Source organism: Bubalus bubalis, chromosome 20 (genome assembly GCF_019923935.1).
Source record: "Bubalus bubalis isolate 160015118507 breed Murrah chromosome 20, NDDB_SH_1, whole genome shotgun sequence".
Lineage (NCBI taxonomy): Eukaryota > Metazoa > Chordata > Mammalia > Artiodactyla > Bovidae > Bubalus > Bubalus bubalis.
The window spans coordinates 32,158,760-32,184,746 of NC_059176.1; positions in this window are offsets into that span (position 1 = coordinate 32,158,760).

Genomic DNA, 25,987 nt, shown 5'->3' on the forward strand with positions numbered 1-25,987 from the left:
TGACTGTACCTCAACAATGTGCATCACCTTAACTGGTAGAAATATCCACTGAAGTAGAAATACTTTGATTTTATAGTGTAATCCACCAAGGACATGATATAAACTATCTTCCATTTTATTCATCAAATAATTATTGTGTTGGAAGTGAGCCTGAGAGACGATATTAACAGTCTTTCTGTTTCAAGAGCTTCTGATTATACACATCAGAAAGAGAAAATTGCTAAAGTTTAGAACATAGCCAAAGGAATATCCCAAGCATCTTATAGTAACACATTACAGTTAACACAGCTAACAATATGAACAGTCAAAATGATTTACTTAATGTCTGAAAATAACTATTCCTGTTGTAAATTTTAAAAATTCTAATTGTCCAGTTTTCAGTGGACAGAAAGAAAAGTTAGTTGCAATTTCATTGCCCCCTTCCTTATTCATTTGCATTCTATGCCAGTGAATTTCACTTGTACACACAAACACATTCTCTCTCTTAATACAAGTTATCACATAATGACATCAGTTCACCTTGGTTATTGCAAACTACTTTTATTCTATAGATAGCAATACTTGCCTTTAAAACTAAACTCATGATATTTGCAGATTCTGAAAACAGTGTAATGAAATATATAAAGTAATTATCTGTATGAAAAAAGAATCATCCCTATTAGAAAGACTAATTGAAATTTTGGATTAAAATTTTGGATTTAAAATTTTATCATTAAGGATTTTTATTGCCCACATCTCCATCCTTACCATTCTAGCCAGATGTTAAGCTAAACTATTTTTAACCAAACTATAGTTGATTTACAATATGCTATACTATTCTAAAAAATGATCATGAGAAGGCAATTCTATAACTTCTATTGGTGTTACATGTAATGTTATTTACATTCAGAATACTCTTTTCATGTCTAAACTAAAATCTTTAGCTGTAATTTATGACAATTGTTTTCAGTTCCCTCTTCTTCCCTCCTCCAATCTTCTGCAATAGCCTACAGGATCGATATAATTTTAGTTTTACTCTTTTTGTGTAAAGATGCCATAAGATGCAATATCTGAAACCAAAAGTCTGTTTTAATGGTGAAAATGCCAAATACTGAGCAAGGCCACTAACAGATTTTTCATTGTAAGAATCATTTTCACATGAGTCAAATCACAAGGAAGTCAATTTTATTCTCTGATTACACATACATTTGTAATGAATTTAATCTGTTGGAGACTCTCTCTTCTTTGCCTTATTGTTTTTTCTCTCAATTTTTGCATTGCCATTTCCACTTTTCTCTCTAAAGTATCTTTTGAATAATGACAAAGTGATAGTCACTTTGACAAACATGAACTTTATTCTACCAAAGGAAATTTCAAGTAAATGATCTGTTTAGCCCTCTTTAAACATTTGTACTAGGAAAAAATAGGAGAGCCATCCAGCCCTATTTTATTGGAGCCAAAGTTAAACATGAGTGAGTATGTGTATATGTGCGTGTGTATGTATGTACTCATCTGATGCAAACCTTTCCAAGTTAATGTGAAGTTACATACTGGTCTGAATATAGAAATATATGTTATTCTCATAAATCAGTTCTTTCCTCATTGTGGTATCATTGTAGAGTACAACAAACAAACAAACAAAAAAAACAACATACATTGCGCTGCTGCTGCTGCTGCTGCTGCTAAGTCGCTTTAGTCGTGTCTGATTCTGTGCGACCCCATAGACGGCAGCCCACCAGGCTCCCCCGTCCCTGGGATTCTCCAGGCAAGAACACTGTAGTGGGTTGCCATTTCCTTCTCCAATGCATGAAAGTGAAAAGTCAAAGTGAAGTCGCTCAGTCATGTCCGACTCTTAGCGACCCCATGGACTGAAAGGAAAGAAATTTGACTCTGAAGCTAAATTAAGGCTTGAACTTGACCACATTGATAGTCTTTACAGATGTAAATTTCTGTATTCCCAAAACAGAGGTATCTGATTTTACATAGTCCCTTGTGCTCCCAGTTGTATCATACTCTGCAACCCCATGGACTCTAGCCTGCCAGGTTCCTCTGTCCATGGAATTTTCCAGGCAAGAATCCTGGAGTGGTTTGCCATTTCCTTCTCCAGGGTATCTTTCCCACCCAGAGATCAAAGCTGTATCTCCTCCACTGGCAGGCAGTTTACCACTGAGCCACCTGAGAGGCCCACACAGCCCCTAGAATGTCTCTTTTCTCTGATTCTTCTCTGAAGCCCTAGCTGATTTTCTGTCCTAGACTACTACATTGAGACTGTAAGCAAGTGAAAACTATGCTTGACTACGAAAATTATCATATGAGGCTCCTAAGTGTCAATATGTAGAATTCCCTTTTTTGTTCTGGTGAAAAAAAATCAGTTTTCCACAATCAATAACTATAAAATTTTTCAATAAAAATTTATTTCATGTGAATAATGTAAATTGCTATGATTGTTTTGGAAGATACAGGTCTTATCACACAGCCTCTTGCCTCAAGAATCTTATCACTTGGTAAGTAAAATAAGACAATTATATTGATAACCACCAGTGGGGAGCATTAAATGTCTGAAGTGATAGACAGGAAGAGAACCAAGAAGGAAGTGTCCATGCGAATGCTAAAATGCTAATAAGGCACAGATCTCAGGTGGTGGTGATGGGAGTAAATGACTTGAACAGTTTTCAAGTGAATTAAAATAAATAGGAAGCAAGTGAATTGAACAGGTTTAAGAGAGAACCATGAAGGAAATAAACTCGTATCCAAGGGATCTTTCAATTTTTGAGAACATATTACATTTGAATCTCTTTCCTTAGTGGTATGTGGTTAATTTTCCCTTTAAAAAAGGTACAGTAAAACTTTCATTAAAATCTTGGATTTTGTAAATCGTAGAAGACAATGGCAGAATTATATGTCCTGTGAAAACAACTGTATGCATAATTTTGGAAACAAGGAAAGAGATTCTCTGAACTGTTAGAAACAAAGGATTTCTTTTTCTTTCTTTCTTTTCTCTTATTCTATTAAGGTTGTCTTTTCTCCTTCAAAACTATATAAGAAATATTCTGAATACTAATGTGAAAAAATCAGATGCAATCCCCAAATACCATATTTGCTTAATGATAAATACCTAGTCCTTACCTTTAAGGATACTTAGACAATTCAGTTTGTCCTGTAGCCTTGGAGTAGTCAGGAAAGTTAGGCACAGTATTTTAATGCTCATTTCTCCTCTTTTGCTGTTAGCTGTCATTAATCCCTAATGCCTGGAACGGCATAAATTTCTTCTACAAAGGAAGCCCACAGGTCGTTTTTATTTGGAGCACTTTTTTTTTTATATGCGCCACAATATATTCCGTTATGTATTACCTCGTCTGAATGCAAAACTGTTTTATATGCAGATTTAAGGTAATGAGCACTCAAGTTTAAAAAATGGCTCTGGTATCCTGTAGCTTCTCAATAATAATATACTCTTACATTCCAACAGAGAAGGATGGATTATGGGTTTTTCAATTTGCATCAGGCATATTAATTGCAGAGTAGGGCCTCCACATAAAATATCAATGTACTGGAACAAACTGTTAATGTACCAGAATATGAACACTTACATTCATTTCTGAAACTTTAAAAGGAATCATCCTTTTTCCTTTTTTGTTGTTGTTGTTGTTGATTTCTATACCTCTAGAGATGGTAAAATTTTTTTTTTTTTAACCATTTAATGAGAACTATGTAACCTCGGTTTTTCCAAAAATCCCTAATTAGATTAAGTGCAATAGGGCTTTTCTAGTCATTCTGCTGGGGAATGATACAACAAGCAATTAGGGAAAGTGAATAATTTAAAGGATCTGGAGGAAACTTATTTCAGAGTTGCTTTTAAGAAACATGCTATGGAAGATCAACTTTATGTTGTAGTTGGAGGCAGAGAAGCACACTCAACTTTTATCTGCATTATATTTTTCAACTGTGAAGAGAATACCTAAACTTGTAAAACTGTAATTGGAAGTTTTATAAGTAATTTTCAGCTGAGGTTTTGCACACTAACTTTAATTGTAGAGAACTGTGTATTATGATATTCTATTTCATGAAAGTACTTGATATATATACAGTCTTATAAGCATAAAGCTGTTAATGTCCATTGAAAAACAAACAAACAAAAAGAAATGTAGTAAATGTAGTAAAAAAAAAAATCTTTGTGATTTTCTTATGTTTAAAGGTTTGCTAACTAATATAAAGAAAGACTGATTAGTATACAGATTTGAATATTTAAAAGTATGTTCAATACATTTTGTCACGTGGATGTCTTCCTATGTTGAGAAGATAAAGCAGCAGGAAGAGATAAAATCTGAGATTTAAAACACACATTTTTTTTTCCCCCTGAAGCCTGTACATAAGATGCAAATTCTAAGAAACTGATGAATATTCATGTAATGAAATTCTCATCTATTGTATCCTAAATTGTTACTTCTTTCCCACTATATTTTATTCCACATCCTTTTTGATGCTTAATGAAATTTGTGATTTTATTATCCCCAAACAACAGTAAAATGGGACCCACTTTTCAAAACCATTCTGAAAAAGACAGCATTTGCGTTTGCATGCTATAGCAGTAAGCAAGGAATTATCTTGCTAGGAAAGAGAAGAAATACCACCCATTAAATCCAACAGGAGATTTGATTCATTTTGTGTCTGCAGCAGTCCGTGCAATGTTACAAGCTGAAATGAGTTTCCTTTTCAATCTTCAGGTGAAAAAAATAGTGAGAATGCCCTGCTCTATCAATGTAAATTCTCTTTCTTAAATCATGTGTTTGTACGTGTCTGTGTTTTATTCTGTAATGGTAGTTTTTACTTAATGTTACTATAAGGTTCAGCGTGTCATGGGAAAAAAGCGAAAGCGATATAGACTTTTCTTAGCAATAAAATACAACTGAATCTACATAAAAGTAATTTTGATACCATGTTAAAAAAAAAAAAAAGCACTGGGCAACACAAATGTTCCTTTGCTGAAGCATGTTTGCTAAAAACAAGCATAGATAGATGCTCAATGAAGCCACCAGGGTAAATCACTAGCATATAAACTCTCCCTGTATCTGTTGGGTGCTAACATTTTGAGAAATGCTGGAGGTGAGTTATTCTCATTTTGTATTACAGATAGTGGGTATTTTTTAAACTCAAGGAATTTGATTTCTAGTTAAAAAAAAAAATAAGCCAAATAAAGTGTTGCAATTATTTTATGTATGGGCAATTCTTTCAACCAGCCTCCTTTTATTTCCAGGTTTTTTCCATCTTGTTTGAAATGCTACATAACACAAGGTGTTGCCTGTTTCTGTGCCTTTTAATATTGCATACTTAGATGGAAAGTGGGCTCAAGAATCTCATACAAGAATCTTTTACATAGTTCCATCAGTTGAGAGGATATCACCTTTTCAGAATTTGCTTTTCTTGGTAAACATCACTAACAAAGTGTAATGTTAGTAAAGGATATCATAAATCTTACTTTAATGCATATAGCAACTTAAGGTTTTGTGAAATTCTACTATTTAATAAAAATTATTTTGGGATCACAAAGGATAATTTTAGAGCTAATGATTAAATACACCTGCCCCTCTTCCCAATGTATCTAATTTCTATGTCCCCAGATTAAATCAAATGAAAATTAATCTCAGGTTCAAAGTGAATTCAGGAATCTTGCGATGTCCTTTACTTCCTTTGAAGCATCATTTGCCAGCACAGGAATAATTTCAGCCTAGCTGTTGATTTTTAGCTACAGTTTTTATTTTTTAATTTTTGTGAGGAAAGGGATTTAATCTCTCAAACTTCATTGGTAAATTACATTGATGAATGCATTCTGACAGGAAGCTTTACTGAAATGAAAAGGACTCATGTGTAAGGGTAGGAATAACTATTCTAAGAGCTTTTTCATGGTGCTCGTTGCCAGGGAAACCACTGCTTTGTCTGTACGTGTTTGGAATGCTGCCTCATTAGAACTCAGGCTCCCAGACAGTCACTTTGTGATACTGATGAAATGAAAGGGATGAACCTATTTCAGCTGATTAACTCCAAATTAAGAAAAATAGCATATTTAAAAGACAGATTTCTAAAAGCTAAACATGTAGAGTTATAGGGAAACTGTAAATGTAGTATTGATTAGGCCTTTTCAGCCACATGTATGACTGGAAGAATATTTTCTTTCCTTTCCTTTTGCCTATTTACATATTAATAGAAGAGTAAACAAACAGAATATTATATATTAGCATCACCAAACACTGGATATGATAGATCCTGATATTTGCACAAATATGCACATATTTCTCTACTAACAAGTCATTTTTTTCCTTGCAGTGACTGACCGATGTCATGGCTACAATATTATTAGAGAAGATTGAATTCATTGACTCAGGACCATAAGAGGTTTGAAAACCTGTGTCAGACACCCACATTGGGGTAGTTCTTGTTTTTCTTGAAAGAACAAAGCAGTGACATACTCAGAAATTATGAGTCAATATTAACAAAAAAAGGCAGTATAACTTTGAATATTGCTCTAAACTTAATTTTTATTTTTTTAAGAGAGCAAGCGGGAAGAAAACCATCTCAAGCTTAAGGAAGCTCAGACCAACTCACAATGCAATACTCCTTCCTGCTTTTGACTATGAGACAGATTTCCCTAGGCAATCTGTTGGCATTTAAAATTTCTGGTTTTGACTCATGACAAAGAGATGAAGCAACAGATTTATAAGCTCTTTTTCTTTTAAACCCAAGTTCTATAAATTGCTTGTTCTGTCATTTTATATAAGTATACTCAAAGTACTAGAATCTTAAATATTATTATCTAATAATTTAACCTGAGGGGAAGGAAAAGATATGTAAAATCCAAATTTTACCCCACCAGATGTTTTTAATCCATATCAAATAAATTAGCTTTAATCAGTTTGACAATATTAATTTTTCCCCTATAGTAGCATTTTAGAAAGAGAAATGTCATAATGATATTCTAGACTTTGCAAGTCTAGTTTTGATTGGCAACATCAGAAATTTGTTTTTACATGTTAAGCTTAAAACGGTTATTACTAATTTAAAAAGAGATATTGTTAAGAGATCTTTTACAAAGATAGAATGTATTTTGTTTTTCATTATTGTGGAATGAGAATAAGGTGGAGATAAACTCAGGGCTTATCATGACTCCCAGGGTTGGATGAGTATTAACTTTATAGTTATTCACTGAGATTGGAACTGTTAAGAGAAATGGTTTTCAATCTTGACTACACAGGAGCATCACCTGGGAAGCTTTTCAAAATACTATGCGTGCATGTCCATGCTAAGTTGCTTTAGTCATGTCCGACTCTGTGTGACCCTATGGACTGTAGCTCCCAGGGCGCCTCTGTCCATGGGATTCTCCAGACAAGAATACTGGAATGGGTTGCCGTGTCCTCCTCCAGGGGATCTTCCTGACTCAGGGATCAAAACTTGTCTCTTTTGTCTCCTGTATTGGCAGGCAGGTTCTTTACCACTAGCGCCACCTGGGAAACCCTTTCAAAATACCAAAGCCTACTATATAAACACCAAAGTAAAATTCATAGGAAATACAACTACTATGTTGTATTTGAATACTACCTGATAAATACAAAGATGAATACTACATGATAAAAGGGTTAATTCACCAATAATACATGCCAATCTTAATGTCTATGCAATTAATAACAGTATTTCAAAATATTAATACACAATGCAAAAACTGAAGAAAATGAGAAGAGAAAGAGACAAATCCACCATGATGGTTGAAAACGTCAGCTCTCTTTTGGAGTAATAGATTGAAAATGTAGCCATAAAAATATAGAAGAACTTAATGCCATCAACAAACTAAACTTAATTGACATTTATAGACCACTGCACACAACAATGGAAACACATTATTTTCAAGTTCACATGGCACTTTCACCAAGATATAGCATATTATGGATCATAAAACGAACTAACAAATCAGTACAAGTTGAAATTTTACAACGTAGGATCAAAATGGAATTCAACTAAAAATCAGTAACAGAGAAGATACTTAAAAAATCTCCAGGGACTTCCCTGGTGGTCCAGTGGCTAAGACTCCATACTCCCAATGCAGGGGGCCCATGTTCCATTCCTGGTCAGGGAACTAAATCCCATATGCTGTAACTAAAAGAGTCTGCATATCACAAGGAAGACTGATGATCCCATGCTACAACTAAGACCCATTGCAGCAATATAAATAAATATTTTTAATATCTCTGAATCCCCCAAATTAAACCACACATTTCTAAATAATCCATGGATCAAAGAGAAAGTCTCAGGAGAAATTGCTGTTGTTGTTTAGCCACTAAGTCCTGTCAACTCTTTTGCGACCACATGGACGATAGCCCACCAGGCTCCTCTGTCCATAGAATGCTCCAGGCAAGAATACTGGAGTGGATTGCCATTTTCTTCTCCAGAGGATCTTCCCAACACTGGGATCAAATATAATAATGGAAAACTGTAGCAGTGAGGGAGTCATTAATACCCTTATAAAAAAGAAAAAAAAAAGGATCAAGAGCAGAAACTTGGTAAACACTGGACTTTGAAAGGAATGAAGAGGGAAAAGAACCAGAACTGAAAAGTGAGAAAAGCAAAGAAAAGGGATTTGAAGAAATGAGATATTATGAACCCTGGTTATTCCTATTCTTACATCTCTTGCTCCTTCTCCCACTTTCTCTCACTCTTGCCCTCTCCCTCCCTCTTCATGCCTCTCCACTCTCTCTCATTGGGCATTTGCTATTCCTTTGGATAATATCTAGTTTGATAAATATAATATAATTTCAAATTATTTGACTTAAGTTTATTTTCTCCCACCCTTCACATCACAGAACTACTTGGTTTGCAGTGTCCATGACCTTCTTGAACATTACTTCATTCCAAACTATTTCAAATTACATTAACTTTCCATCTATTCAAATAATGGTCTATGTCAAGCAGATTTATGACAGTATGCTCAACGTTTAAGTCTTTTTTTCTCAAGTCGTGTTTTCCCTGACAACGACAAGTATTGGATGTCTCTCAGCATTCTCTTCCTCCTGCATCTCAATACTAAAATGCCATTGGAGAAAATTACACGTTTACCTAGATTATGGTGCTCTGCATCTCACCTGATCAATATGAGTTTCCTGAAAGTTACCTTGAACAGTTACCTTCCCCATGTGAGTTATTTCAGTTTTTTACCAATGTTTTCATATGCCTCACATTACCGCCACTCCTACTGTAAAAGGTGAATATAATCTTAGCAAAACATGTGGCCATCAGTCAAATTCCCCCAACTTCCTGTCCTCATCTCCTTATGAAACAAGTGAAAATGAAAAACCACAGAACTGTAATTGTACTCACTTTCCCATCTCTTTTTCCAGTCACAGAAGATGAGCTGTTCATCATTTTGCTTTTCAAGGATGAGTTTCCAACCAGTGATTCTGATCTCTATACTTCCATTTCTTCTATAACCTGGATTCTAATCCCAAATATTTTCAACTTCTGTTCAGAAAATAATTCCTACTGTCAAGTCTCTCATTTTCCTCTCAGTTTCCTCTCCTTTCCTTTGCATCCAAGTCCTTGAAAATAATACCCCACACATTGGTTTTCAAAACTGACTAAATATTAGAATCACCTGGGTAAACTTTGGTAGCTCTTGACAACCAATCCCCCTCCCCAGAAATTTTGATGCAATTGCTCTGGAAAAGAGCACAGGCATGGTGGCTTTTAAAATCTCTCCATGTGATTCTGATATCTGATCAGCTTTGAAAACCACTGTTCTACTAACTCGGGCTTCCCTGTTGGCTCAGATAGTAAAGAATCTGTCTGCAGTGCAGGAGACTTGAGTTTGATCCTTGGGTTGGGAAGATTCCCTAGAGAAAAGAATGGCAACCCACTCCAGTATTCTTGCCTAGAGAATCCTGTGAACAGAGGAGCCTGGCGGGTGATAGTCCATGGGGTCACAAAGAATCGGACATGGCTGAATGACTAAGCGCACAAACACAAACACACATACATGTTCTAATAACTCAGACTGCTAGTAGCTGCTCATTCCCCATTCGTTTACTCCAATTAATTTCTACTTTTATACTTCCCCTGAAACTATTCTCTTATAGCAGGGGTCCCCAAACTCCAGGATCTATTGCCTAATGATCTTATTGGAGCTGATATAATAATAATAGAAATAAAGTGAACAATAAATGTAATGTGTTTGAATCATCCCAAAACTACCCCCCTCAACCACTTGACTGTGGAAAAACAATCTTCCATGAAACTGATCCCTGGGGCCACAAAGGTTTGGACATGCTGTCTTAAGGGACACCGATATCTACTTGATTTCTACATCCAGTTAAATATTTTTTTGTTTTCACATCAACTTTTCATACCTAGCCTCTGTCAAAATTAAAAGTTTTTGCTTTCTAGCCTTCATACTGCTATAGAAAAACCTTGCTTATGACTTAGTTTTTGCTGATCTAAGTATGGGCCATGTAACAGTGAAACCAAAATGACAGAAAAGATCTCTTGTGTTTTGTATTTATAAAAAATGATGGTTCTATGTGTATATTTATGTGCTAGTGGAGGATTTCCTTAAAGTGAAGCTTCATTTAAGAAGATGGAGTGAATCTTCATTTAGCAAGCTTAGTTATAATCAAATGGTAAGAAGTAATGTACATGTTGAAGAAAGCATCACAACGGAACTGTAGGAGCCCAAATTTAATACACTAGCTTTAGAAAGTCTAGAATATTCCATGTTTTATTACTTAAAATAATTATCTTAACTTTTTGTCAGAAAGATTTTTGTACGCAATAAAATATTGACAGAAATATCAACCGTTTTATAAGACATGAATTTGAAGGCAGAATTTAGAAATAGGAACACTAACTGGGAGATTATTTCATTAATCAAAATGTAGAGGATTAAGTCCTTGGGTAAAAATCTCAACAGTTAAAATGGATAAGAAGAGACAAATGTGAAGGAGATTAAAGTGATAAGTGGAATAACTCAATAACAGATCAAAATTTACAGTGAGCAATGAAGGGGAAAAAATGATTTCAAAATATTTAGCCTGGTAATGTAAAGATTTGTGTAACGGGTGACATTATAGGGTAGTTGGATAATAAACACAGTGATTTGGGATAGGAGAAATTACTCCAGCTAAGATCATTGTGAACCTAATGGCTGGCCACCTATTTGACTATTGAGAGTCAGTTTCCTGTCAACATGGACTGCAATAGATGAGAAATACCAGGTCTGGAGATACTGCTTTAAGTGTCACCCCTATAGAAGTGGATATTCAAATCTTTTTTTTTTTTTGGATATTCAAATCTTAAGAGTCGATGACATTTCCAAATGGGTAATTATAAACAGTAACAGCAAGAAAGCCAAAGAATGTTGAGAAACACTTCCATTAATGGAAGATGCAAGTTCGTATGATGAGAGAATGGAGCCTCTGGAATCAGACTGACCTGTGTTTGAATTCTTACTTCAGCACGTACTAATTATGTGACCTCAGACTTGTAACTAGTCAGCTTCATTTCAGTCATTCATAAATTGGGGATAATATTATTTCCTCAGAGGATTGTGGGAGTCTTTCTGTCCACATTTGTGAGTGTGTATGTGTGTTTAGACAGAGAGACAGAGGGAGATGTTTTTATTTAAAATGCAGTTTTGGTTGGAAAAGTGATGTACGGATGGAACGAAAAATAGAGCATGACTAAACAGAGAATGTGTATGTACCTCCTCCCCTTTTGTGTACATACCTCCCCTTTTCTTTCCCACCCTGTATTTCTCCACAGTTGAGGGGGATCATTCTCCCAGATCTTTTCTTGTTTTTTTCCTCCTCTTCCTCTCCTTTTCCTTCTTCAAATTGTCTAATACCACGCCAAAATGCATTTGCTTAGTTTCTTATTGATGGACAGTTGGGTCCATTTGTTAAACCTCTGTGAAATGTATTGAGTCTCATAATTAACAGAAAACTTTCATATGGTAACTGGAACTGTATGAGAAAATTGCATTTTCTTCCCCTCGGCTGTGCCCACAAGCTGAAGGCTAAATTGATTCTAGAACTATCTGTGCATTTCTGGGTTTTCACTCTGGTGAACTTTAATTCAAAAAGAAGGGGAAGGAAGGGGGAGAGGATAAATTAGGAGTTTGGGATTAAAACATCTATATATAAAATAGATAATCAATAAGGACCTACTGTATACAGCACAGGGAACTATACTCGATATTTTATAATAACCTATAAGGGAAAAGAATCTGAAAAATAATATATATATATAGATAAAACTGAATCACTATGCTGTATGCCTGAAACTAATACAACATTGTAAATCAACTATGGGCTATGTTGCTCAGGCCTGTCCCACTCTTTGTGAATCCATGGACTGTAGCCCGCCAAGCTCCTCTGTCCCTGGGGATTCTCCATGCACGAATATTGGAGTGAGTGCCATGTCCTCTTCCAGGGGATCTTCCCAGCCCAAGGATCAAACCCAGGCCTCCCACATTGAAAGCAGATTCTTTACCATCTGAGCTACCACAGAAGCCCAAGAACACTGGAGTTGGTAGCCTATCCCTTACCCAGGGGATCCTTCCAACCCAGGAATAGAACCAGGGTCTCCTGAATTGCAGGCAGATTCTTTACCAGCTGAGCTACCAGGGAATTCATAAATCAACTATACTTCAAAAAAAATAAATATAAGCAGACATTGATTGGTAATAATTTCATCATATCATACTGTAATGTACAGATTGATAACATAATTGAACACTGATATAATTTAGAAAAAGGAAATCCACAGAAAAAGGGAAATCATATTGAAGTTAGTACATACTGAAACTTCCAAATTCAGTATAACAACACAGAAGTTGCATTGGAAGACATTAGAATTTTCAGGATAGGATGGGTAGGGAACAAACCTGATATATGGGACCCATATAGGTGAGTAAATTCCACTTGTATCTTTGACTCAGCAAGACATTTTGATTGACCAATGCCATGTGTTCAAGGGGTATATTTATCTAGTCTAACATGAAGACACACGTTGCAGCCCAGTTTGTTAAAGCAGATGAATAAAATTGCATGATGTAGGTGGGCTGGTCTGTCTTCTAAGTGTAGTTCCTGCTCAACAAAACATAAATTCCTTATTTCTGTTTCCAAATTTTAGGGATCTCAAATATGAGAAAAAATAATGCATAATTCTTTGTCTTTTGTGATTTGAAACCAAAGGATCATAGAATTTGTAGAGGATTATTTGAATGTGTATAATTTACAGATATGGCCTCCAAAATAATGATAGCTTATCACAGTTTCATTTTTCCACCTTCAGAAGAATTGGTTATTATTATTATTTTTATGGAAAGGGGTGATTACAAATTAGAATTAAGCTGAATGGAGTGAAAAGAGAATTCATAGCATCAAATTCTCTGCCAGGAAAGAATTATATTTGCACAAATAGAAAGTTTTTTGCAATTCTTACTAAGCTAACTTGTATTTTTAGTTGTGTCAGTAGATTTGCATCATTCTGAAAATAGTCATGTCCTAGATCCGCATTTTCCTTATAAAAACAATGTTTACTGGGAGTAAGTTTCTTCCTGAGATTCAATGTCTGAATATTCACAAGGTGAAGCTTGTATTCACATTTATTCAAATGGGGGTTCTCTGAACTGCAATTGTGTGGTTATTTCATACATTGAACTTCAGATAGAACATATCACATTTAAATGGTACATTTTATTATTATTTTTTTTTTTTGTACTTAATGATTTTATTTTATTTTATTTTTTTAATTTAATTTTATTTTTAGACTTTACATAACTGTATTAGTTTTGCCAAATATCAAAATGAATCCGCCACAGGTATACACAAAGGACTGAAATTGTGCATGTGTGTGTGTGTAAAGGCTGTGTCAGCATTGCATAGAAGCTATGTGGATGGTTAGATAAAAAATACAGAATCATGTACCAGATGCATAGATAATGACTTTCCAACAATTAAAAATGAGATCATTCTGAAAATAATACACCAGAACATTTAAAAATCTTTGTTTTTTAAAGTTCATATGTGATCATTTCTACTGTTATCTGTTTTCTTCACAAGGGCTTCTAAAAACTAAGTAAAGGAATATATATTTGAATTTTTATTTGCATACTAATATTTGAATGTTGCCTATTTTATATATTTCTCAGTAGAACTTATATTAAAACAATGATTTTTTTTTTAACAAGGAAAATATTCTTAAAGATATCAAGGTGTTAAATTATCACTATTATTTGTAATATAAACACATTTTAAACAACCTAAATGTATATTACAAAAAGAATAGTTAAATAGGGATATATCTGTGTTAAGAAATGATATAATGATATAGATCTATATATGACATAGATCTATGTATGTTGACATGAAAAGGGTATTTGATATATTGATAAATTGTTTCTTTGAGTGAAAATTATTCTATTTGTATAAATATAAATTACACATCTGCAGGGCTGTAGCATTGTGAAACCCTAGCAGGTATGTAATTCAGTAGCATCAGTATTATATATACATATGGGTGTTTATGCATACAAATGCATAGTTAAAAGAAATTATTAGCACTTTAAAAATGTATTTATACTTATGTAGAAAAAGTTATAGTAGTAAACAGTGCAAATTATTAACAGTACAAACCCTTAATAGGTAGGATGGTGGAAAGGATAGAGATGAGGGTAGTTTTGCTTTTCATTTTTGCTTCACATATCTTTGTACTGCTTGAATTTTCAACTGAGTTTGCATTAACTCCAGAATATATTTTTAAATATAACTATAATTGGAATTTTACTTTGTGAATTGTATGTCTGTTTAATTCATGTTCTTTACCTTTAATCATCAATTTCTACAAGGACTTCACAAAGATGCCATACTTCCACCAGTTAAAGAAACCACAAAATTAAAAAGAAGCAAAATAAAGAAGTAAGCAAACAAAAACCAAACCTTCTCTTAGGGACATCACCTTTTGTGTCAAGCTTTGGGATTAGATGGTAAAAGCTAGCTTTTGACTTCTTTCTTTCCTGAAGTTGTCTGACTTGAATGATCAACTCCAAACTCTTGCAAGTCCTACAAAGTTATCCTTTACTCTACATTCCTTCTAAAATCTTACTTACATTTAGTAGCTTCTTCACTCGTTTCCTTGGCTTCCATTTCTTACCTTGGCAATCACCCCTATACATTGCTATAGTGTTAGTTTCCTGAATCATAGATTAAATCATGTTATTACACTTATCAAAATATTTCTGGACTCTATCATTCACAGAATAAGATTAAAATTTCTAGGCATAACATCTAGGATATGTCCTGATGCCAAATTGCTTATTAACATGACTTTTAAACTGCACCCATTCAATAATTTCAAAACTTCCATAAATATAACACATTCATGCCGCTAAGTCTCTTTACTACGTAGTTAACTTCTATTAACTCTCTTCATCACCACAAATACCACTCTTTCTAGGAAGCAAATTATTTTATATGACAATGGAATTAAACACACCAATTCTCCTACAGGACTTTGCTTGATGTATATTAAAGATCTTATTTCACTTGCACTTATCTTGGATGGTTTTTATTTGTTTTGTTCTTCATTAAATAATCTGCCTCTTAGGTCCTACAATCAACTGATCTATGAATTCTCAGGATTCCTAATAAAATCGTGCTCTATGAATTTGTTTGCCTTGTATGTTTGCTCAGTTGCTCAGTTGTGTCTGACTCTTTGCAACCCCATGGATTGTTGCCAGCTAGGCTCCTCTGTCCATGGGATTCTCCAGGTAAGAATACTGGAGTGGTTGCCCTTTCCTCCTCCAGGGGATCTTCCCAACCCAGGGATCTACCTGCAACTCCTGGATATCCTACATTGCCAGGCAGATTCTTTATCACTGAGCCACCTGGGAAGCCACCTGGGAAGTCCCCGGGAAGCCCCCAGAATTCCTTTAGACACATACTTACTAGAAAACGCAGTTGGTGAGGTTGCTACATATGAACAAGGCTATATTAAAAACGTGTCACCATAGTTCTATTCCAAAATAGGTTTATATTCTATAAAATCTGTTTTAATAGATTTGATGTTTCCAACTATTTGGGGATTTGCATTGTTGTCCTTTTGATCCTCTAAAGGTATGCTCTCCAGTAGATAGGAAATAGACACACATCTATTTATATTTATATTAAATTAATCAAAATTAAAGAATGCACATCACAGTTTTTCTAGGCACATTTAAAAGGCTGTTTCATTATTATATAAATTTCCATAATCACAGAATTTTATATTTGACTGTGTTCCTCTAAAGTTTAAACTTAAATACAAATTATCCCTTCTACTCAGTTAGTGACATCCTGATGGATAAATGGCATGCTTTGCAATTGAATTTAAACATTGCTTTTACTTAAGTTGGATATATCTATATCTATATCTATATATCTATCTCTGTACAGCTAGCTTTCTAGGCAACTGATATAAAACCAATATTTCTCTAATACTTCAAAACTAACTGTCAATACCACAGTTGATGGCATATATCCCTTTACACACATATCACATGCACAGGGAGGAGGGTGTGAGGAATTGACAACGCATATTTGTGAAATGCGTGTTGTTAAATGAAAGTCCCTGCTCCCTGTGCCAAGAAGATCTAACTATTGGCCAATTTAGCAGAAAAGTCAAAGAAGGAACCAAGAGAGAATGGATGTTTAGAACTCAGAATTAAAAAAAAAAAAAAAATCCACGTGTTTTCACCTCTTGTGTGGAAATGTCCCATCCCTACAAAAAGTCATCCACAAGGTCATGACTTCAAGCTCTTGTGAAGTTGCTCAGCTGTGTCCGACTCTTTGCAGCCCCACGGACTGTAGCCTGCCAGGCTCCTCCGTCCATGGGATTTTCCAGACAAGAATACTGGAGTGGGTTGCCGTTTCCTTCTCCAGAGGATCTTCCCGACCAGGGATCGAACCTGGGTTTTCCACCTTGTAGGCAGACGCTTTTACCGTCTGAACCACCATGGCATTTACTTTGCTCACTCTTCTCATATTTCAAGGCTCATCTTCAACTCCCCCACTCCCATTTTTCTCCTTGCTGGTTAGGAAGTCTGCAAGTATGAAATAAAATTAAAAAAAAAGAAATACCTCTACTTGGAATGAGGACTGGCCTCTCTTTGATACAATATGTTGAATCCTGTGATAACTGCATTTTTTATGCAGACTTAATATATATTTGATCATCTAACAGAAAAGTTGAGACTTTGGCATCTGCTTGACAACCACCACTTTGCTTCCTCCACTTTTCATCTATAAAGAAATTTGCTGCCCTTTATGTTAACCAGATGAGCTATATTTTTCATTTTGAAAAGATATACCCCTGATGCTTTGATGCTGAGAGACTGCCCCATGACATTTTTTTCTCTGCTATTAAGGTACTGCAGTTTTGATTTCATAGTTTTCAGCTGAGGTTCATTTAACAGTGGAGAGAACAAAAATATAACAAAGGAAACAAAGGATCAAATTGTTATTACTAGGGACATAATAACCTCTACCAACTGACCTTCAGTAATGGAGACTCCTTGGTGGGAAGAGGGTTTTCATGCTGACATTTTCCTGATAGAGAACTCTTTGCACATATAATTAGTGAAGTGTATCACTTTATATTTAATATGAAGAGTATAAAAAAATCTTAGAAAGCTATACAACTAAGTAGTACTGTTAGCTTCTTTCAAAAGCAGAAGCAAAAAAGATGTAGGGGAATGTGATTCCCTCAAAATTTTAGTCTAACCAATTTCCATAAGAATATTTGAAATCTATTTAACCCACAAAATTAATTTTCACTAATTACATTTACCAACTTCACCTCTGCAATGATCTTTTTATGTGAATAATGTTTCTTTTAGCACATTACATAAAATATCAGGTATATATAAATTACAGTTGAATTGCTTTGAGAATAAGGCACTCTTAAGTATATGTATATTAACACTAACCACAGGAAAAAATAGGGAAAAAAATCACCCTGTGTTTCTCTACTTAGACAACTGATCTCTTATGACTAATATTTGCTTTTATATAACTATATAAATATAGTTATATTCTGCAGAATTGCAGTGCTTAATTTTAATCAGGGACCCAGATGAACAAATATTTTTCATCATTTTAAACCTCTTTATTTTCTGATCACTTTTTTCTGCATTCAGGCTTTTGTACCTTAACCATAATGTGAAACCTCGAAAGATTTCTCTGGGCGAAGTCTAAAGATAATTTTGTTAGGATTGCTAAACAAGTATATTTAAATGCATTTTCATGACTGAATTTTATTAAGCAAGTTCAGTGTTCATGTTTTCCTTGCCTACATGGAAAATGTTATAGGATTTTTCTGAAAATAACATCATCTAGATAAAAATGTTGAAAATACCCCAAAACACATAAGGCTCATAAAGAGTGAGGGAAGCAAGCATGCCAGCTAATCTAGTTCACTGTTCTCATAAAGGGCAATGGTGGCACTTTAGAGCCAGTACATCTATTCATTTTCATGGTAATAAAACCATTCCTGAAAGTGACTTTGTCCAGAGTAAGTGGCTCTGTGTTATAACATGATGTACTTCAGAGGCGAGTTGTCATAGATCACCAAATAATGTGACCATCTTATATCTTAATAAGTTCTCCATTCATTTAATTTTTTTTTACAAACTGAGACTATATAACCTTTTTTCCCAAAATTTAGCCACTCTTTCAATGGAAAAAGGTCTAATATAAATGCCATAATAGCCAACAAATGGAAAGAAATGCAGAGGAAATAAGTATTTCTCTGTTTTTATAAATATTGCATTTAAATAGCAAAAGAAAGCTAACATGCTATAAAAGATAGAATACTGATGTAAAGACTATTTGTTAAAAATGAGGATTATGAAAGCAGTAGTTATATGTATTCAGTGGATGTGACTCGCTCCTTTTAGGAGAAGTATATAATTTAATACACTTTCAAAATATATTTATATTGTTAATTACATTACCCTCATTAAGGAGAGTCACTGAAGTACAAAAAAATTGGAATTAACTTTTAACATATGTTTACAAATGAATTCCTCATATGGATCACAAATGTTATATAGACTGATATTTACCCTAAATTTATCAAGTATTTGCATTTTCTGATTATAACTATATAGGATAGTTATACATTTGCATTCTCAAGGATATTTTATTATAAATCATAATCATCCATTCTACCAAAAATAAATGAGAAATAGCAAATAACTACAAAGATAAAAGACTAGAGAGATATTAAAGGAAAAAGAATAAAAATGTTCCTAGATTTGTATTAAAATTTTAATTCTGCTCTTACTGCTGATTTAAAACAATGGGAGTCAGTACACCTGCAGTGTGAGTTCAGGGTTACTATGTGTTAACTTGGATTATAAAAGAGGCCAGGATAGGAAAATCATAAACTGGCACCACAATGCTTCTGATTGGGTCACAGTTTTACCACACTGTTTACAAAATACAATTTTCATGGTTCATTGCAACACAATGCTAATTGAGCTCAGTCCTGATGGGTGGTTCAGAGACTAGAACAGTATATTTCCGAGAATATTAAGACCAGTCGCTCCTCTTCTTCTACCAGCAGGCATAGCAAAGCCTAGCAGAAGGCAATTACTATATTCCTCCATCAGATTTCTCTTGGTGCATACATTACCTGGCGCAAAGTCTAGTGGCTCCTATTGACTCACTTTGATAGTCTGTCTAAAAGTGGTTTATATTAAAGAGTTAGAAATGACTTCCATGTTGATCTGGTTTAAATATGCTCTTACATTTCAAGAGTTTATAATATAAAGAATTCTTCACAAATTGACAACCTTGTACTAAGTACATTCTTTAGGGTGGTTCTAAAGAATGGGTAGAACTAAAGAATGTGCTAACCATTGGACAATTGCACTGATCTCTCATGTTAGTAAGGTAAAACTTAAAATCTTGCATGCTAGGCTTTGGAATTATGCAAGCCAAGAACTTTCAGATGTCCAAGCCGGGTTTAGAAAAGGAAGAGGACCCAGAGATCAAATTGCCAACATTTGCAGGATAATTGAGAAAGCTACGGAATTTCAGAAAAATATGTACCTCTGTTTCATTGACTACACCAAAGCCTTTGACTTTGTGGATCATAACAAACTGTGGAAAGCTCTTAAAGAAACAGAAGTACCAGACCATCTTACCTGTCTCCTGAGAAACTTGTATATGGGTCAAGAAGCAACAGAATCCTGTATGGAATGACTGATTGGTTCAAGATGGAGAAAGAAGTACGACATGGCTATCTGCTGTCACCCTGTTTGTTTAACCTATAAGCTGAGCACATCATGAGAATTCCAGGCTGGATGAGTTACAAGCTGGAATCAAGATAGGTGGGAGAAGCACCAACAATCTCAGATATGCAGATGATATCACTCTAATCGCAGAAAGCGAAGAGGAACTAAGGAGCCTCTTGATGAGGGTGAAGGAGAAGAGTGAAATAACTAGCTTAAAACTAAATGTTTAGAAAAACTAAGATCATGGCATCCAGCCCCATTACTTTATGGCAAATAGAAGGGGGAAAGGTAGAAATAGTGACAGATTTCCTCTTCCTGGGCTCTAAAACCACTGCAGATGGTGACTGCAGCCACGAAATCAAAAGAAAATTGCTTCTTGACAGGAAAGCTGTGACAAATCCAGATAGTGTGTTGAAAAGCAGAGACATTACTCTGCCAACAAAGGTCCATATAGTCAAGGCTATGGGCTTCCCAATGTTCACCTATGGTTGTAAGAGCTGGACTGTAAAGAAGGCAGAGCACCGAAGAACTGATGTCTTGGAATTGGGGTGCTGGAGAAGATTCCTGAGAGTTTCCTGGACAAACTAGTCAATCTCAAAGGAAATCAATCCTGAATACTTGGAAGGACTGATGCTGAATCTGAAATGCCAGTATTTTGGTTATCTGATGCAAACAGCTGACTCATTGGAAAGTTCCTGATGCTGGGAAAGATTGAGGGCAGAAGGAGAAGAGGGTATCAGAGGATGAAATGACTGGATGGCATCATTGATACAATGAACATGAACTTGCAAAAATTCTGGGAGATGATGAGGGACATGAAACCTGGAAAGCTGCAATCCATGGGGTTGCAAGAGTTGGACACAACTGGATGACTGAACAACAACAACTGAGCACATTCAGTTCTGTAAAGATGCCTAATTTTTTGCTGTTGGAAAGCTCAAATGATTGTAAAATCTTAATATATTCATCATTACAAAATTAAACATTGTTTCATGTTTGCCTTCTGAAGAAATACTGAGAATTTGCTTCTGTATTTGACAAGTCACACAATATTTCCAATTCTGTGAATGGGCTTCCCTTGTGGCTCAGCTGGTAAAGAATCCATCTGCAGTGTGGGAGACCTGGGTTCAATCGCTGGGTTGGGAAGATCCCCTGAAGAAGGGAACGTCTACCTACTCCAGTATTGTGACCTGGAGAATTCTATGGACTGTGTAGTCCATGAGGTCAGAAAGAGTAGGACACAACTGAGCAACTTTCACACATGGTAGCTATGGTTTTGCTCCTCCACCTACTTCTTCATCTTGCATTTCTTTTAACATTTTCCTTGGAGATCATATCTTGATGCTAGGTAGTATAGACCAGGCTTTTTCAAGCTCAGCACTATTGACATTTCAGGCCAGAAATTACATATTGTTTGACAATGTCCTGTGTATTACATAATGTTCACCAGCATCCATGGCCTCTAACCACTAGATTCCAGTACCCACCTGTCCCCTTTGATGACAACAAAACACTTCTCCAGATATTGCCAAATGTCCCCTGACAAGGTAATCACAGAGCATGCTTCCCACAACCACACAAAAAGAATTCCTTGTCATCAGGAGAATTCATGGCAAACTCTATTTGGGTTGATAATGTCTGTGACTGACATCATCAGCTTTGTCCCCCAAATTATTGTTTTCTATTTATTAAGAGAAGCCTGATTGGTAGGAATATGTTGAAAAAAAAATTCCCAATTTTCTAAACAGATAGGAGAAGTTGTGGCAAATGTAAAGCAAATAGGAAGTACTAGGTGATGCTTCTAAGAAAGCCTTTTGAAAGGAAATTGTCCAGCATAATTTGTCCTGTTCCCTGTGTACTTCCTACCTAGGCTATAAGTACAGTGTTAAGTTTTAGAAGCCATGAGGACTAAGCAAGACTCTAAAATATTGGAGAAAGAATATTTAAAAAATCTAGGCCCTTGATCATGTCCTTGGCTTATTCTTGCATCAGCCCAGAACTAGCTATCAGATATCTTGTTGGCACAATGAATAATGGAAGGGAGTGTTTTTTTTTTTTTTTTTTAATCCACTAGCTTGGCTTAAGGAAAAAGTAAAACAGATGTCCATATTACAACTATCCCAAGCCTCTTCTCATGTTTAAGTTGTTTTTATATATACTTATTTACAGTCAACTGGAGAAGGGAATGGCAAACCACTTCAATATTCTTGCCTTGAGAACCCCATGAATAGTATGAAAATGCAAAAAATAGGACACTGAAAGATGAACTCCCCAGGTCAGTAGGTGCCCAATATGCTACTGGAGATATGCAGTGGAGAAATAACTCCAGAAAGAATGAAGGGATGGAGCCAAAGCAAAAACAACACCCAGTTGTGGATGGGACTGGTGATAGAAGCAAAGTTCAATACTATAAAGAGCAACAGTGCATAGGAACCTGGAATGATAGGTCCATGAATCAAGGCAAATTGGAAGTGGTCAAACAGGAGATGGCAAGAGTGAACATTGACATTCTAGGAATCAGTTAACTAAGATGGACTGGAAAGGGTGAATTTAACTCAGAAGACCAATATATCTACTACTCTGGGCAGGAATTCCTTAGAAGAAATGGAGTAGCCATCGTAGTCAACAAGAGTCTGAAATGCAGTACTTGGATGCAATCTTAAAAACAACAGAATGATCTCTGTTCATTTCCAAGGCAAACCATTCTATATCACAGTAATCCAAGTCTATGCCCCAACCAGTAATGCTGAAGAAGCTGAAGTTGAACGGTTCTATGAAGACCTACAAGACCCTCTAGAACTAACACCCCCAAAAAATGTCCTTTTCATTAAGGGGACTGGAATACAAAAGTAGGAAGTCAAGAAACACCTGAAGTACCAGGCAAATTTGGCCTTGGAGTACAGAATGAAGAAGGGCAAAGGCTAATAGAGTTTTGCCAAGAGAACGCAATGGTCATAGCAAACACCCTCTTCCAAAAACACAAGAGAAGACTTTACACATGGACATCACCAGATGGTCAACAACGAAATCAGATTGATTTTATCCTTTGTAGCCAGAGATGGAGAAGCTCTATACAGTCAGCAAAAACAAGACCTGGAGCTGACTGTGGCTCAGATCATGAACTCCTTATTGCCAAATTCAGACATAAATTGAAGAAAGTGGGGAAAACCACTAGACCATTCAGGTATGACCTAAATCAAATCCCTTATGACTATACAGTGGAAGTGAGAAAAACATTTGAGGGACTAGATCTGATAGACAGAGTGCCTGATGAACTATGGATGGAGGTTCATGACATTGTACAGGAGACAGGGAGCAAGACCATACCCAAGAAAAAGAAATGCAAAAAAGCAAAATGGCTGTCTGAGGAGACCTTACAAATAGCTGTGCAAAGAAGAGAGATGAAAGGCAAAGGAGAAAAGGAAAGATATACCCATTTGAAGGCAGAGTTCCAAAGAACAGCAAGGAGAGATAAGAAAGCCTTTCTCAGTGATCAATGGAAAGAAACAGAGGAAAACAATAGAATGGGAAAGACTGGGGATCTCTTAAAAAAAAATTAGAGATACCAAGGGAACAATTCATGAAAAGATGGGATCAATACAGGATAGAAATGGTATGACTTAACAGAAGCAGAAGATATTAAGAAGAGGTGGCAAGAATACACAGAAGAACTGTACAAAAAAGATCTTCATGACCCAGATAATCATGAAGGTATGGTCACTCACACTTAACTAGAGCTGGACATCCTGAAATGTGAAGTCAAGTGGGCCTTAGGAAGCATCACTACAAACAAAGCTAGTGGAGGTGATGGAATTCCAGTTGCTGCTGCTACTGTTGCTGCTAAGTCGCTTCAGTTGTGTCCGACTCTGTGTGACCCCATAGACGGCAGCCCAACAGGCTTCCCGTCCCTGGGATTCTCCAGGCAAGAACATTGGAGTGGGTTGCCATTCCCTTCTCCAATTCATGAAAGTGAAAAGTCAAAGTGAAGTGGCTCAGTCGTGTCCGACTCTAGCAACCCCATGGACTGCAGCCTACCAGGCTCCTCCATCCATGGGATTTTCTAGGCAAAAGTATTGGAGTTGGGTGCCATTGCCTTCTCCAGAATTCCAGTTAGGCTATTTCAAATCCTAACAGATAATGCTGTGGAAGTGCTGCACTCAATATGTCAGCACATATGAAAAAGTCAGCAGTGGCCACAGGGCTGGAAAAGGTCACTTTTCATTCCAATCCAAAGAAAGGCAATGCTAAAAAATGCTCATACTACCGCACAATTGCACTCATCTCACACACTAGTAAAGTAACGCTCAAAATTCTCCAAGCCAGGCTTCAGCAATAGGTGAACCGTGAACTTCCAGATGTTCAAGCTGGTTTCAGAAAAGGCAGAGAAACCAGAGATTAAATTGTGAACATCTGCTGGATAAGTGAAAAGCAAGAGAGTTCAAGAAAAACACCTATTTCTGCTTTATTGACTATGCCAAAGCCTTTGACTGTGTGGATCATAATAAACTGTGTAAAATTCTTCAAGAGATGGGAATACCAGACCACCTGACCTGCCTCTTGAGATACCTGTATGCAGGTCAGGAAGCAACAGTTAGAACTGGACATGGACCAACTGACTGGTTCCAAATAGGAAAAGGAGTATGTCAAGGCCATATATTGTACACTGCTTATTTAAATTATATTCAGAGAACATCATGAGAAATGCTGGGCTGGATGAAGCACAAGCTGGAATCAAGATTGCTGGAAGAAATATCAATAACCTTAGATATGCAGATGACACCACCTTACAGCAGAGAGTGAAGAAGAACTAAGGAGCCTCTTGATGAAAGTGAAAGAGGAGAGTGAAAAAGTTGGCTTAAAGCTTGCTCAACATTCAGAAAACAATCATGGCATCTGGTCCCATAACTTCATGGGAAATAGATAGGGAAACAGTGGAAACAGTGGCTGACTTTATTTTGGGGGGCTCCAAAATCACTGTAGATGGTGATTGAAGTCATGAAATTAAAAGATCCTTACTCCTTGGAGGGAAAGTTATGATCAACCTAGATAGCATATTAAAAAGTAGAGATATTACTTTGCCAACAAAGGTCCATCTAGTCAAGGCTATGGTTTTTCCAGTAGTCATGTATGGATGTGAAATTTGGACTATAAAGAAAGCTGAGCACAGAAGAATTGATGCTTTTGAACTGTGGTGTTGGAGAAGACTCTTGAGAGTCCCTTGGACTGCAAGGAGATCCAACCAGTCCATCCTAAAGGAGATCAGTCCCTGGTGTTCATTGGAAGGACTGATGTTGAAGCTGAAACTCCAATAGTTTGTCTACCTGATGTGAACAGCTGGCTCATTCAAAAGACCCTGATGCTGGGAAAGATTGAGGGCAGGAGAAGAAGGGGACGACAGAGGATGAGATGGTTGAATGGCATCACCGTCACAATGGACATGAATTTGAGTGAACTCTAGGAGTTGGTAATGAACAGGGAGGCCTGGCGTGCTGCGATTCGTGGGGTCGCAAAGAGTCAGACACGACTGAGCTACTGAACTGAACTGAATCGATTTTCAATCATTCCACATTTATCCTGTGTCACTTATAAGGAAGGTATTCTACTCAATCCAAAATAAAAAGATATAAACAAACAATATACTCCTTCAGGGAATTTCTTAGGATAAGGAAAACAGTTTTATGGGACTGCTTATTG